Source organism: Amphiura filiformis, chromosome 12 (genome assembly GCF_039555335.1).
Source record: "Amphiura filiformis chromosome 12, Afil_fr2py, whole genome shotgun sequence".
Classification (NCBI taxonomy): Eukaryota; Metazoa; Echinodermata; class Ophiuroidea; order Amphilepidida; family Amphiuridae; genus Amphiura; species Amphiura filiformis.
The window spans coordinates 39,435,687-39,451,098 of NC_092639.1; the positions used below are offsets into that span (position 1 = coordinate 39,435,687).

Here is a 15,412-nt window from a genome sequence, read left to right on the forward strand (position 1 = left end):
CTAAAATACCACCGGAAAGACTAATCCTGAAGTGCTTTAATTACAGTAAAATTTAAGTTTTTATAATAAAACCGGAGATCTCTGGTTTTATTCAGAGTTCACCGATCGAGTGATGGCTATACAAATTGCGTGCATGTGAATCATTGAATCGGTGATGTATAAACTGAGAATCTTAATACCTTTGTACATATTAATATATCTGTCCGATTAATTCACCACTCAGATAGTAGAAGTATTTACATATTTCTATTTATTCTGAAAACATAATATTGATAAAATTGGATGAATTCTTTAAATGATACATGAATTTATCAGTGTCGCTCGAGTTTTCAAATATCACATTTATCCTTCGTCTCACACAATATTTGAAAACTCTAACTCGGTCAATAAATTCATGTATCATGCTCAATCCATCCAAGTTTATATTAATATAACAACACAGCAGTGTTTTTAAAGAAAAAAAACACAGAATCTAAAAGTCGCATTTAATACAGTGGTCAATGGTTCAAGCATTGTGGCATATAAAACACACCATTATTTTCGCACTGAATTCATATCAATACAAAGATGCACTTTTCACCTTCAAACTTACACTAAGACTACAATTATACTCGGTCAATTGTAAAAAATGAGGTGTCAAAATTACCGTAATTGGATTTTCTTTCTCTTGGTCTTTTCAAATACCAAAAACGATAATAATTTTAAAGCTATAGGCATATTTATAATGGCCGAGTTACCTTTTGTGACATCTTTACATTGATCTGGCTGTATGCCTGGTGAACACACATTCTGCTAATTCTGTAAGCACCAGTGGCAGCACCACAGGGGGGATGCCCTCCAGTCAGAACTCTTTCCCCCAGATACCCCCAGTAAAAATCCAAAATTTCGTTTAAAAAAATGTCCACTTTTTGTGGCAATTTTGTCCATTATTATGTTTTGATGAATCCAAGTGTGTGAAAATATTGGATCCAACATGTAATAATGATAAAATTGGATGCTTTAAGCCCAACCAATATTTATTGGTCTCGCTATGAGTTTTAAAATATTGGACTCGACTGCGTCTCGTCCAATATTTTAAAATTCATAGCTCGACCAATAAATATGGGCTCAATTGATCCAATTTTATATCAAAATTGGTTGATTTTGGCCCCCTCATGCCCCCCAGAAAACATTCCTGGTGCCGCCAATGGTAAGCACATACAGCAGTACCTATAAATCCTAGCGTTTTTCTATTGTCACCCAGATTTCTTGTTTTGGGCTGATCTCAAACGTATATACTGGCTCTACTACCTGTCCTTTAACAATATTGAATTTAAAAGCCCGACATAAAAGTGCTAAATGTACAGTGGCCTCTGCATATGCATACCGGTAGCCTGGACATTTTCTCTTGCCGGCAAAACCAAAAGGTTGGAAGGCCATTGTGTCTCTCTGCTTGCTGTTCCCTGGACTAAAACGATCTGGATCAAACCTGATGAGAAAAAGAAAATAATTCAATTGGCTATATCATAATCGAATATTCAATTGAATATTCATGAGGTCAATTAAATATTCTTGAGACCATGAATATTCATGAGGAATGATCAGTGGCTGACAGCAAGGAGGGGTGTAGGGGGATTGATCCCCAAAATGAGCTGGTTTGCTAACTCACCCCAAGAAAATTCAACATTTCACCCCCCCCCCAAATAAAAACTAACCCCCTCTAAAAGAATATTTCACCCTCTGACCCTTTCCCCACATAGTGTAAAATTGGTCCAGTAAACACAAAATGTCACCTTTCTTTAAGGCAAAAATAGTGTAAAATCAAAAATTCAAACAGTTTATTTTTTGTGTGCAATTATCACAGTAACACAGAGCTAAAATGATGTCCACCAGAATTATTTAACCATTGCCAGATCAGAAACTTACCCTGACATGCTGACTGAACATGTAAAAGGATTTTACAAAGGCCACACTGCCTGGGCACAACCCAAATTGCACATTATAAGTTTTTTTAATGATGCTGTATGTTGCCGTATATTAAGGTTTGGAAAATGAATCAAATCGACTGCTCAGTGCCAGAAGTGGGTAAATGCAATAGCTATTGCACTTAGACACAACATCTTTTTTGGTCCTATAGCGCTATCGGTGCCCAAAGAGGTACATTCGTTTTTTTAATTTAAATACAAAAAACAATAACACTATGCAAATGTTAATTATTATGCTTGATACAATGTATTACATCTCCAGGGAGCGATGTTAAGAGTCATCGGTACCTAACCGGACACCAATAGTTCTAGAGGACAAAATTTGATGTGGTGCCTTACCCACTTCTGGCACTGAGCAGTCGAAATAGCAATTTACTTTTCTGGGTTATTCCAGTGTTTCTCATCAGTAACACACCCAATGCTTGGAGGACTATTGTCTGTGAAGGTAAGATAATTAAGATGCCATATATCGAGGCTAGCAACTTACTTTTATGGGTTATTCCAGTGTTTCTCATCATGTAGTAACACACCCAATGCTTGGAGGACTATTGTCTGTGAAGGTAAGATAATTAAGATGCCATATATCGAGGCTAGCAACTTACTTTTCTGGGTTATTCCAGTGTTTCTCATCATGTAGTAACACACCCAATGCTTGGAGGACTATTGTCTGTGAAGGTAAGATAATTAAGATGCCATATATCGAGGCTAGCAACTTACTTTTCTGGGTTATTCCAGTGTTTCTCATCATGTAGTAACACACCCAATGCTTGGAGGACTATTGTCTGTGAAGGTAAGATAATTAAGATGCCATATATCGAGGCTAGCAACTTACTTTTCTGGGTTATTCCAGTGTTTCTCATCATGTAGTAACACACCCAATGCTTGGAGGACTATTGTCTGTGAAGGTAAGATAATTAAGATGCCATATATCGAGGCTAGCAACTTACTTTTATGAGTTATTCCAGTGTTTCTCATCATGTAGTAACACACCCAATGCTTGCAGGACTATTGTCTGTGAAGGTAAGATAATTAAGATGCCATATATCGAGGCTAGCAACTTACTTCTCTGGGTTATTCCAGTGTTTCTCATCATGTAGTAACACACCCAATGCTTGGAGGACTATTGTCTGTGGAGGTAAGATAATTAAGATGCCATATATCGAGGCTAGCAACTTACTTTTATGGGTTATTCCAGTGTTTCTCATCATGTAGTAACACACCCAATGCTTGGAGGACTATTGTCTGTGAAGGTAAGATAATTAAGATGCCATATATCGAGGCTAGCAACTTACTTTTCTGGGTTATTCCAGTGTTTCTCATCATGTAGTAACACACCCAATGCTTGGAAGACTATTGTCTGTGAAGGTAAGATAATTAAGATGCCATATATCGAGGCTAGCAACTTACTTTTATGGGTTATTCCAGTGTTTCTCATCATGTAGTAACACACCCAATGCTTGGAGGACTATTGTCTGTGAAGGTAAGATAATTAAGATGCCATATATCGAGGCTAGCAACTTACTTTTATGGGTTATTCCAGTGATTCTCATCATGTAGTAACACACCCAATGCTTGGAGGACTATTGTCTGTGAAGGTAAGATAATTAAGATGCCATATATCGAGGCTAGCAACTTACTTTTATGAGTTATTGGTGTGTATCTCATCATGTAGTAACACACCCAATGCTTGGAAGACTATTGTCTGTGAAGGTAAGATAATTAAGATGCCATATATCGAGGCTAGCAACTTACTTTTCTGGGTTATTCCAGTGTTTCTCATCATGTAGTAACACACCTAATGCTTGGAAGACTATTGTCTGTGAAGGTAAGATAATTAAGATGCCATATATCGAGGCTAGCAACTTACTTTTCTGGGTTATTCCAGTGTTTCTCATCATGTAGTAACACACCCAATGCTTGGAGGACTATTGTCTGTGAAGGTAAGATAATTAAGATGCCATATATCGAGGCTAGCAACTTACTTTTCTGGGTTATTCCAGTGTTTCTCATCATGTAGTAACACACCCAATGCTTGCAGGACTATTGTCTGTGAAGGTAAGATAATTAAGATGCCATATATCGAGGCTAGCAACTTACTTTTCTGGGTTATTCCAGTGTTTCTCATCATGTAGTAACACACCCAATGCTTGGAGGACTATTGTCTGTGAAGGTAAGATAATTAAGATGCCATATATCGAGGCTAGCAACTTACTTTTATGGGTTATTCCAGTGTTTCTCATCATGTAGTAACACACCCAATGCTTGGAGGACTATTGTCTGTGAAGGTAAGATAATTAAGATGCCATATATCGAGGCTAGCAACTTACTTTTCTGGGTTATTCAGTGTTTCTCATCATGTAGTAACACACCCAATGCTTGGAGGACTATTGTCTGTGAAGGTAAGATAATTAAGATGCCATATATCGAGGCTAGCAACTTACTTTTCTGGGCTATTCCAGTGTTTCTCATCATGTAGTAACACACCCAATGCTTGGAGGACTATTGTCTGTGAAGGTAAGATAATTAAGATGCCATATATCGAGGCTAGCAACTTACTTTTCTGGGTTATTCCAGTGTTTCTCATCATGTAGTAACACACCCAATGCTTGGAGGACTATTGTCTGTGAAGGTAAGATAATTAAGATGCCATATATCGAGGCTAGCAACTTACTTTTATGAGTTATTCAGTGTTTCTCATCATGTAGTAACACACCCAATGCTTGCAGGACTATTGTCTGTGAAGGTAAGATAATTAAGATGCCATATATCGAGGCTAGCAACTTACTTTTCTGGGTGATTCCAGTGTTTCTCATGATGTAGTAACACACCCAATGCTTGCAGGACTATTGTCTGTGGAGATAAGATAATTAAGATGCCATATATCGAGGCTAGCAACTTACTTTTATGGGTTATTCCAGTGTTTCTCATCATGTAGTAACACACCCAATGCTTGGAGGACTATTGTCTGTGAAGGTAAGATAATTAAGATGCCATATATCGAGGCTAGCAACTTACTTTTATGAGTTATTCCAGTGTTTCTCATCATGTAGTAACACACCCAATGCTTGGAAGACTATTGTCTGTGAAGGTAAGATAATTAAGATGCCATATATCGAGGCTAGCAACTTACTTATTCTTCTCATCATGTAGTAACACACCCAATGCTTGGAGGACTATTGTCTGTGAAGGTAAGATAATTAAGATGCCATATATCGAGGCTAGCAACTTACTTTTATGGGTTATTCAGTGTTTCTCATCATGTAGTAACACACCCAATGCTTGGAGGACTATTGTCTGTGAAGGTAAGATAATTAAGATGCCATATATCGAGGCTAGCAACTTACTTTTATGAGTTATTCCAGTGTTTCTCATCATGTAGTAACACACCCAATGCTTGGAAGACTATTGTCTGTGAAGGTAAGATAATTAAGATGCCATATATCGAGGCTAGCAACTTACTTTTCTGGGTTATTCTAGTGTTTCTCATCATGTAGTAACACACCTAATGCTTGGAAGACTATTGTCTGTGAAGGTAAGATAATTAAGATGCCATATATCGAGGCTAGCAACTTACTTTTCTGGGTTATTCCAGTGTTTCTCATCATGTAGTAACACACCCAATGCTTGGAGGACTATTGTCTGTGAAGGTAAGATAATTAAGATGCCATATATCGAGGCTAGCAACTACACGTATCTGAGGTTCTCCAGTGCTTCGCGTCGTGTAGTAGCGCAGATCTTGCTTGGAGGCCTATTGTTTGTGAAGGTAAGATAATTAAGATGCCATATATCGAGGCTAGCAACTTACTTTTCTGGGTTATTCAGTGTTTCTCATCATGTAGTAACACACCCAATGCTTGGAGGACTATTGTCTGTGAAGGTAAGATAATTAAGATGCCATATATCGAGGCTAGCAACTTACTTTTCTGGGTTATTCCAGTGTTTCTCATCATGTAGTAACACACCCAGTGCTTGGAGGACTATTGTCTGTGAAGGTAAGATAATTAAGATGCCATATATCGAGGCTAGCAACTTACTTTTCTGGGTTATTCCAGTGTTTCTCATCATGTAGTAACACACCCAATGCTTGGAAGACTATTGTCTGTGAAGGTAAGATAATTAAGATGCCATATATCGAGGCTAGCAACTTACTTTTCTGGGTTATTCCAGTGTTTCTCATCATGTAGTAACACACCCAATGCTTGCAGGACTATTGTCTGTGAAGGTAAGATAATTAAGATGCCATATATCGAGGCTAGCAACTTACTTTTCTGGGTTATTCCAGTGTTTCTCATCATGTAGTAACACACCCAATGCTTGGAAGACTATTGTCTGTGAAGGTAAGATAATTAAGATGCCATATATCGAGGCTAGCAACTTACTTTTCTGGGTTATTCAGTGTTTCTCATCATGTAGTAACACACCCAATGCTTGCAGGACTATTGTCTGTGAAGGTAAGATAATTAAGATGCCATATATCGAGGCTAGCAACTTAAGACAGTAAAGATAATTAAGATATCGGGTAAAATTAATTGTCGATGGATTATCAAATACTTATTATTACTTATAATCATCGGTTTCATTCCATAGTGGCGTAAGGTGGGGCACCACAAACAAACAACTTTTTGAGAAAATCAGGTTTGAAGGAATGCCAATATAAAATCAAGTTGTTTAAATCAGACATTCATTATATTTTGTACTTTGATGTTAAATTTCTGCAGTAAAAGAAATAGATTTTATCATTTTATAACTTTATTAAACCATAAAACATATTATTACTGACAAATTGAAAATAATAGAGAGTTTCCAAAATTAGAGATGCCAGTCAGTGTTGTCAAATAGTCCTGAAATGAAAAAAAATCCTGAAACATGTACTTTGCCTTTACATTTTTTGTACAGGATCATCCGAGTAAAATTTCCTGAAATCAGGAAATTTCCTGAAGACCGACAACACTGCAAAATTCACTTCAACCGCAACAGCAACTTCAAGTTCAGAAATATTGATTGGATTTCTTGCTCAAATTTACTTCCACACAAATGTCGCTTATACTTGGGACATATGTATCAATGGGCAATCAAAAGAAAGGTATGTGTAAGCGCTTGTTATTAGCGACTCCATTAAATTGTATCCCTCTTGTTTTGTCAAATAGGTTATTAGTCACACTTCAAGACAAAAGATTCTACCATAGGCGATTCGTTTGAATAAACAATGAATGAACTTGCTATACTTCTCAACAAAGATTATGTCGGGACCCAGTGCTAATCTCCTTATCATATTGTTTTGAAACAAGCTATATGTTTCCATTAATATTCTTATGATAGTTATAGGCCTAGCTATATTATTTTTTTGCCTTGAAAGTCGCCTCCAGCTTCCCCCATTATATACTAAATGAAAAACCCTGACAACGCCACTGGGGAGAGGGAAACTGGTGTGTGAGTGGGGTATCATAGGAAAATGCAAAATTTAACTTTATATCCATATGCCAAATCTAATTAATTATTAATTAATTAGCTAATTTTGTCTACTGAGACTTACCAAAATGAAAGAGAATATCATTAAAATATCACAAAGTTTTGAATTAAATCAAATACTGGAACTTACATTTTTTGCAACTTGCTACGTTGCGTCTGAAACCATCAGACTTCATCAGGCAACTGACCCGTTGGGCTGGTCATGTAATCTTCATTAAAATATATGTGCCAATTAAAAAAAATAATTAAAGAAATGAAGCTCAGACAAACTGGCATTATAATAAAGGAGAAAAATTACATGTCGTTGAGTTCACCACCACACGCCATAACAGCTCATGGCGGATCTGCCGGCGAATTGAACATGTGCACGCTGGTTCGAATTTCTGATTTTTTTCTCTCCTTTATTATAATGCCAGTTTGTCTGAGCTTCATTTCTTTAATTATTATATATTTTCTCAGGCATGAATCCACTGGATCCTCGCATTTAATATTTAATGTCTCATATTGACTGATGTCCTGCTAGGGCACAGCAGATAGGCCGCCCTCTCTAACTATAATAAAAAATGACGTTGGCCGTGAGATATTTTCGAGAGAATAAAATCACTACATGTTCAATTCGCCGGCAGATCCGCCATGAGCTGTTATGGCGTGTGGTGGTGAACTCAACGACATGTAATCGTGAGTGCGCGCTGGTTCAAATCCGAGCGGTTCTGATTTTTTCTCTCCTTTATTATAATGCCAGTTTGTCTGAGCTTCATTTCTTTAATTATTATATATTTTCTCAGGCATGAATCCACTGGATCCTCGCATTTAATATTCAATGTCTCATATTGACTGATGTCCTGCTAGGGCACAGCAGATAGGCCGCCCTCTCTAATTATAATAATTTTAAAAAATCACCAAAAATCACCAAAATTAGCCACTATGGAATGAAATGTCAGAAACAAATTGCTCCAGCCTCTATTTCATATGGTTTTTCTTTCACACAAACATATTACACAATAAAGGTAAAGATTCAGACTCATATCACATGTGGTTGTTCCTGTATGGGACATTACTGTTGAAAGATGTACCTTCTTGTTGTGCAACAGTTCTTTTAAGTTCTTTGGAACAAGCTTCATAATGTCTTACATATTGACAGCCACACACACTGACTGACACACAGATCATGCTGCAAGCTCTCTCCTTCGGATGCCCTAGAAATCACCATCATGGTGTTTGGTTTTGTTTGTTTTGTTTTATTTCTTCTTTTGCCTGGGTTACTCATTCAGTGGATGTTTTAAGGTATCTTCTGTTCTTCCATGAGGCCAGGGTACACCTAATATCCCCTTCTTTTCTGGACCAATAATATATTTCTTTTCTTTCGAAAGTGCAATCACCCTGGATACTTACACTTTTTGGTATAACATGTCCTCCCAGCATAATGTCAGTATCTTGTTGAAATCTTGCGGCCCAAAGACCCAATACAGGAGTCCTGATGCTTTCATCTATAACTTGCTTTAGGTACCTATTAAAAAAAGCATCAAATTTATCAACCATACTGTCCTGGCTACATATATGACCAGCTACCATTAAAAAAAATGGGATATTTTTATCTAGTTTAAAAAACCAATTTTACTCAAGAATTATTTTGTTATGTGGTCCCTAACATTTGGGCCAAAAACGTGTACATATGTACATACTTTTATATACTTTAGACCAACAATTTGAGCAGTTATGAGGCCCAAAACTTTCCGTAATTCCAGAGTTAAGACCACCCTTAAATGAAAAAACATAACACTATATGAATGATTATGCTTGTTACATCACCAGGTTTGATAGAAAGAGTCACCGGTACCTAACAGGGCACCGATAGCGCTGTAGACCCACATTTGATATATGGTGTCTAAGAGTGTACACAGTGTAATAAAGGCAAGTGTATGCGATCTTTCTGGACCGTGTTAGGCCTATATGTGTGTGTGTTTTTCGCGGAGCTACAAGCAGGGTCTTAGCTAGAAATTGAGGGTTGCCCGTCATTTGAATAAATTTGCCTGTCCTAATTTGACCTTTAAAATATTTACCAGACATCTATAGCCCATTGGGGGTTCAAAGAGTTCAAATATGTGCTGATATGGCCTTGTTCTACAATTTGGGTCTACTAAAAAGGGCAATTAGCTTTTCAAAACATACAATTTATGATATAGCATCTGTCAAAGGCATTAATTTTGCCCGTCCCAGGAGCAAACTAGCCGTCTTAAATGACGGCCAGACGGGTGGCTAGCTAAGACCCTGGCTACAAGTGTGCCAAGTATTCCACCTTGGCCAAGTATGATTTAAAATACCTATAGTATGCTACACCACACAGTGTCATCACCCCGATATCTTCATGGCAGAAATCGCCATTGTAGGTTGATCCACAGCCACGCATGGCATTTTGTTCCGACCTGTTTAATAGTTTTGAGATGCATAATGGGCCGCGAAGGACATCTGACTAAGGCTATTGACAATAGCCTGGTAACTGACCTCTGTAGATGTCAGTGAGCATGCATGGTATGCGCCATGAGGTCATCTGCTTTTAGACTGCCTCCACGAGTGGCCTATGCTGCGCTATAGTTCGGCACATATAAAATCAGAATTTTTGAGCTCAATATGCACGGTTCTTTCTCAATACGCAAGCCAACGACTATCATATCCTTTCAACATTCAAGTGCAAGCATAAAAATATGGCTTCTTTAGAATAAAAAAATTACGGGAGATATTCATCATTTTCTACCCCGGTATCCAAAGATTTATCGTCTGAATATCAAATTGTGCATACCACATTCACGTGTATCGATCCCGGCTATTGATTTTAGTGTCTCTGCTGTACAATGTAATCGGTGTAATCGGTGTGCACCAGGGTCTCTGCTAGGATTTGACAAATGCCTGTCATTTTCACCAACAACTCCCTGTCCAAATTTGACCTGAAAACCAGGGTCTTAGCTAGAAATTTAGGTTTGCCCGTCATTTGAATAAAATTGCCCATCCTAATTTGACCGGACTTCTAAAGCCCATTGGGGGTTCAAAGAGTTCAAATATGTGTTGATATGGCCTTGTTTTGCAAGTCTGGTGTTTTAAAAAGGTCAATAGCCTTTCTCAACACATACAATTATAATTTAGCATCTATCAAAGTCATTAATTTTGCCCATCCCAGGAGCAAACTCCCCATCTAAAATGACCGTGGGCAGACGGGTGGCTAGCTAAGACACAGCTGAAAACATAAACCAGATACCTCTGCACCTTCTGGAGATTCAGTCAGTTCATATAGCTATTGCTATATAGCCTTGATTTATTAGTCTGCTCTTGTTTTAGAATTAAGTATATGTCACAGGCATTAATTTGGCCTCCCAGGAGCATGCCTGTCAAAAATAACAGGTGGACGGGTGGATAGCTAACACAATGTGCTACTCACACAAGTTGCGCAATATGATCAAAGTCTACATCTTCATCATCACCCAACACACTGTCTATCTCCTGGTGTAGCTCTTCCTGCATATCCTGATGAGTAGCCATGTAATACAGAGCCCACACCAGTACTGTGGCAGGTATAGAATTAACATGAAACAATTGAGTTAATAGTGTGTCTCGAGTTGAGAGTAGTAAAGATTTCGCAGTGACAGATTAAAATCACACAAATTAACCAAATCCAACATGGCATATACAGTATATACACGCATTGTAGAAGGGCAATTTATCCATACGCTGGCGATGCAATCGCATTAAAGCACTGATTTGAATCTGCCACTGCAAAATCCAACATGGTGTTATACTCTCAACTACTGTCTGTTCAATTAGATTATTCTGAAGTGAAAAATTAGTCTATGTAAACCGAAAATTTTTAATAAGTATGCACTTAATATGGTGGGTCAACGTCCGCAGTTGGTGCGTTTACACATAGTGGTGTGCGGGGAAGTATATGTGGGTGTGCATAAACAATAAGCTGCATCTCTGATTGGTGCAAGGTGTCGCAGCGGTACAGGCTCTGTCTCGCAATTGGAGGATTGCGAGTTTGAGCCCTGCGGTGTCATCATGTTGTGCACTTGGGCAAGGTGCTTTACCTCACTTGCCTCTCTCTACCTAGGGGTGAAATGGGGAGCTGTTATGAATATTGTCAGCGCTGCCCAAAGACATGAGCATGCCTTGGGCATTGTATGACTGCTGACATATTCTAACGACAGTGGAATAAATGTAAAGCGCTTTGGTACAGTGAAAGCTGATGAATAAATGCCAACAATTATTAATTTATTTATTTTTCATCATCAAGTTTTTAAAAAAATGCAGTGACTTAATAGTGTGCCACGCACAGGCACAACGCCTAGATGTTCATCCACAAGCCTCAGCACACTTTACAGGTTGGTGCTGACCACTACGGCCCCACATCATTCCATAAACCATTTAACAAAAAATCAGGGACTTTGCTGCTACAAGAGCGCACACCCTAGACATTCCACAAATAACCAGTTACTCACCATTGCCAGTTGTATGGAATCCACCAATGACATAGGTTATAGCATCACCCTTGATTTGAGCTTCTGGGAAATTATTCTCCAGTAGAACATCAATGAATAGTTGACGCTCAGGCGGTGGAGGGTTGTTACGTCTCTCCTCGATGATGGCATCGATGGTTGACCACAACTGGCCTCGGGCTGAAAGATGGTGTGAAAACTGTGACTAATTTCCAATGCAACAACAAGTGTATCCACTGATAACATTTCTTTGTCCTATGGCACAAATGCATGTTGACTGGGATGTATTTTCTTACAGAGATGAATGTACTGCTGCTGTGTCCAAATGTTGAGAAAAATTGCGAAGGTTTGAATAAAGCTAATCATTTGAGCCAAAAATTGCACAAGAGAATAGAAAAACATGCAAAAACATATCAAACCATTATCTGAGGGCACTGGCCCTGATGTTATACCTGCTCAGATTCTGTAAATAGCTGCTGATGAAGAAATGACCTTTGCTTTGAATTAGATTTTTCAAAAGTCTCTGGATACAGGTTGTTTACCATCAACTTGTGTAATAACATCTTCCCAATATTCAAAAGGTGATCATTCTGTTGTTTCAAACTACTATAACCTGATCTGTTAATCTTAACTCTAAACTTACATACTTACATGCATACCCCAAGATTCCTATTTGGGCCTCATGCGTAGGTACACCGTCGCCAAGGTATCTGATGGGTACACACTGAGTACCTACACAGTACCAATGTTGCTACTGCACAGGACCCTTCTGCAGTGGTACTAGCTGCACTGGTACTATTACTCCCCTGGTACTGCACAGAACCAGCCAAGTACCTTGGCGACGGTGGACCTCTGCAGGTGGCCGTAACAGGAATCTGGTAGTGATGTTGAAAGGGAATTCCACACTACCGTGCTCTAAACCAGTCTGCTAATCTGTGGTCATATGCCACATGCGGACCTCAACAATGTCCAATACATGCAGTCCATAAAATCCTTTTCATACAAAAAATAGCATTATGAATAACACTACATGCAGCATGTCAATCTATCTGAACTTTGCAATGTGGCCCTAGGGTTAAAAAAAAAAAAAAGGTTGGAATCACTGCTCTAAATAGTCTGACAAAAACTACATGTATATGGGAGCTTAAAATAAGGAATGTCTACCTTGTTTGAAAGCCTTGTCCCGCTCTGTGCCTTCCTCAGGAAGTCCATGTGCAATACTATGCTCCAGTTCATGAACACACTAAATAACATTAGGAAAATAAAAAAGACACAAACTGTTTGTAAATCCTTACTGAAACCATGTATTCAGCCTTTGCATAACTGTGTAATTTATCAGAAAGCCAGCCAGCATGACCACTTTTGCCACACGTCATAAACAAGTTTCACTCTTTCAACAAAAATATCCCCAGAACGAGAATACTATCACCGAGGTATAAGTGTGTTGAGTGTCAAGCAAGTCCTATTTTTGCCTATGAACTAGCGCGCTTGCCATTTTACCACAATGTCGTCAATGATCTTGGGAGGACTGAGTGACTGGAACATAGTCCAGGATACTTTGATTAATCTACGGATGACGGCTGGGCGGTCCATGACAATACTTCTTACCAAAATGTTAGCTCTGAAGTTACTTCTGATGTCAGAAAAATACAGAAGTAAATGAGTTTAATCAAGAACTTGCCAGATGAAATCTAGTTCAATTCCATTAAATCAATATGTCCTGGATGTCCCACCTAGGTGGGCTGTACAGTTTCGGGTGACGGATGGTACTAACAGTGGTCCATTTTTTTGTTAAAGCCTTTGGCTTTGTTATAGGCTTTTCAAAAATTTCCCTTGCTTCATATTTTGTTGTTTGTTGATCTTTTGACTAGACTGGCTGACCATAGCTTTGTTTTTCCCTTATTGACCTGGTTGGCCTTTTATACTTGCACATGTCTGTTTTTCTCACCCAATTGATTTTTCCCTTGTATGTTTTTATATTATTATTCTAATTTCTTTTCATTCTATGCTTGTCACTTTCTTTTGCTGTCTTCCTCATTAAATCATTTACAGTGCCAGTTGCTAGTGCTACTTGTTTTTACCTAGTAATAGGGATGTTTTATGCTCCCAAAACATTGGTTGTTTTGTCTTTTTAAACCTAAATTTTTGATGTTGTTGTACATATTAAACAGTTTTTAACATTTAATTTTGTTAAACAATGACCAACAATATGCATTTTTGTATGCTAGAACAATCAACCACAAAATCATAAACTAATTTGAGTCTATGCATTCTGATATTTTTGGCAAAGGTGTTTCATAATATTCTCCATTATGACCATGCCATTATTAACATAAAGACACAGGAGTGAAATTAAGACTACTGAATTTTTTGCCAACATGCAGGATTTTGATTGCTTAGACTTTAACCAAGTCTGTGAATTTAGTGTCAGTTAGGCCAAAAAATTGTTATATCGGAGTAACGGGCCATTGCAAATAGGATAGGGCGAGCAATTTCCCCCCTTTTCCACTTCCTGTACTATTTTTTATATTGAATCTTGCAGTCACATAAATCACAACATGACAAAACAACTTTTGCCAACTCTGAAAAGTGCTTTATTTTATGCCTCTGTGTTCTTCTATCCCAATTTTCCACATTAGTTGTATTCCTTTTTGAAGAGGAGCACTGCAAAATGGGGTGCGGGAAGGTCACAGGCACATCAACAGAACTGCATGAGGTTAGTAACGTTCGACGGAGTGGCTCGCATTAACGTCATAATGCGCTAGTATAAAATTAGTGGTTTTCTTTGTATTGCCTCATCTGTTCAGACCAAAATTAAATGGGGACATATTTGACAGTGAAAACTAACATTTTGCAGAAAAGAAATACAATTCTATTTCTAATGGAAATGTTACAATATGGCTTAAGATTTGTTTTAATTTATACCATTATCAACAGACATCATAGATCCATAATAATGAATAATGTGTTAAAACTGTGCAGAGAACATCAAACAGACATAAAGACAGTTCATAACACTTAGTAAGTTTTTAGCAGGGTCACTGTCAGACAAGTTTAGAACAGTCAAGCTTTCGTCAGGAGTAGCTCTGACTTCTTTTGGATAAAGTACCTAAGAATGAGACATGTAGGCCGCCCCTTGCCTACTGGTGGCCCTGAAAAGAGCCGTTCACTGAAGACTGTCCCTTGTCAACAGAGAACAAGCAGATCTTGCCTATCTGCTAATGTAAAAGGTTTGGTGGCTCTGAAAAGAGTCGTTCACTGCAGACTGCCCCTTGTCAGACAAACTATACTTACAATGTCATAATTGTTCCTGAATTCCAAGCAAGCTTTGTCATCCTTGAAGTAATCTCCAAATGATGTTCTTGTAAATGCTTTAAGTACCAATGCTCTGCAGTATCCCTGTAATGGAATGTGTTCCTCCTTTGGAAGACCCTTCAGCTTGCTCACCAGCTCATTGGCCAACTATAAAATTGATCAATTAATCAATAAATCAAA

The 15,412-nt window shown here is 38.1% G+C and overlaps 1 pseudogene; it reads right to left on the reverse strand.

The window, feature by feature from the left end:
- Positions 1-233: 233 nt before the first annotated feature.
- Positions 234-15,412, reverse strand: part of LOC140166175 (cytochrome P450 20A1-like) — a 38,525-nt pseudogene continuing 23,346 nt past the window's right edge.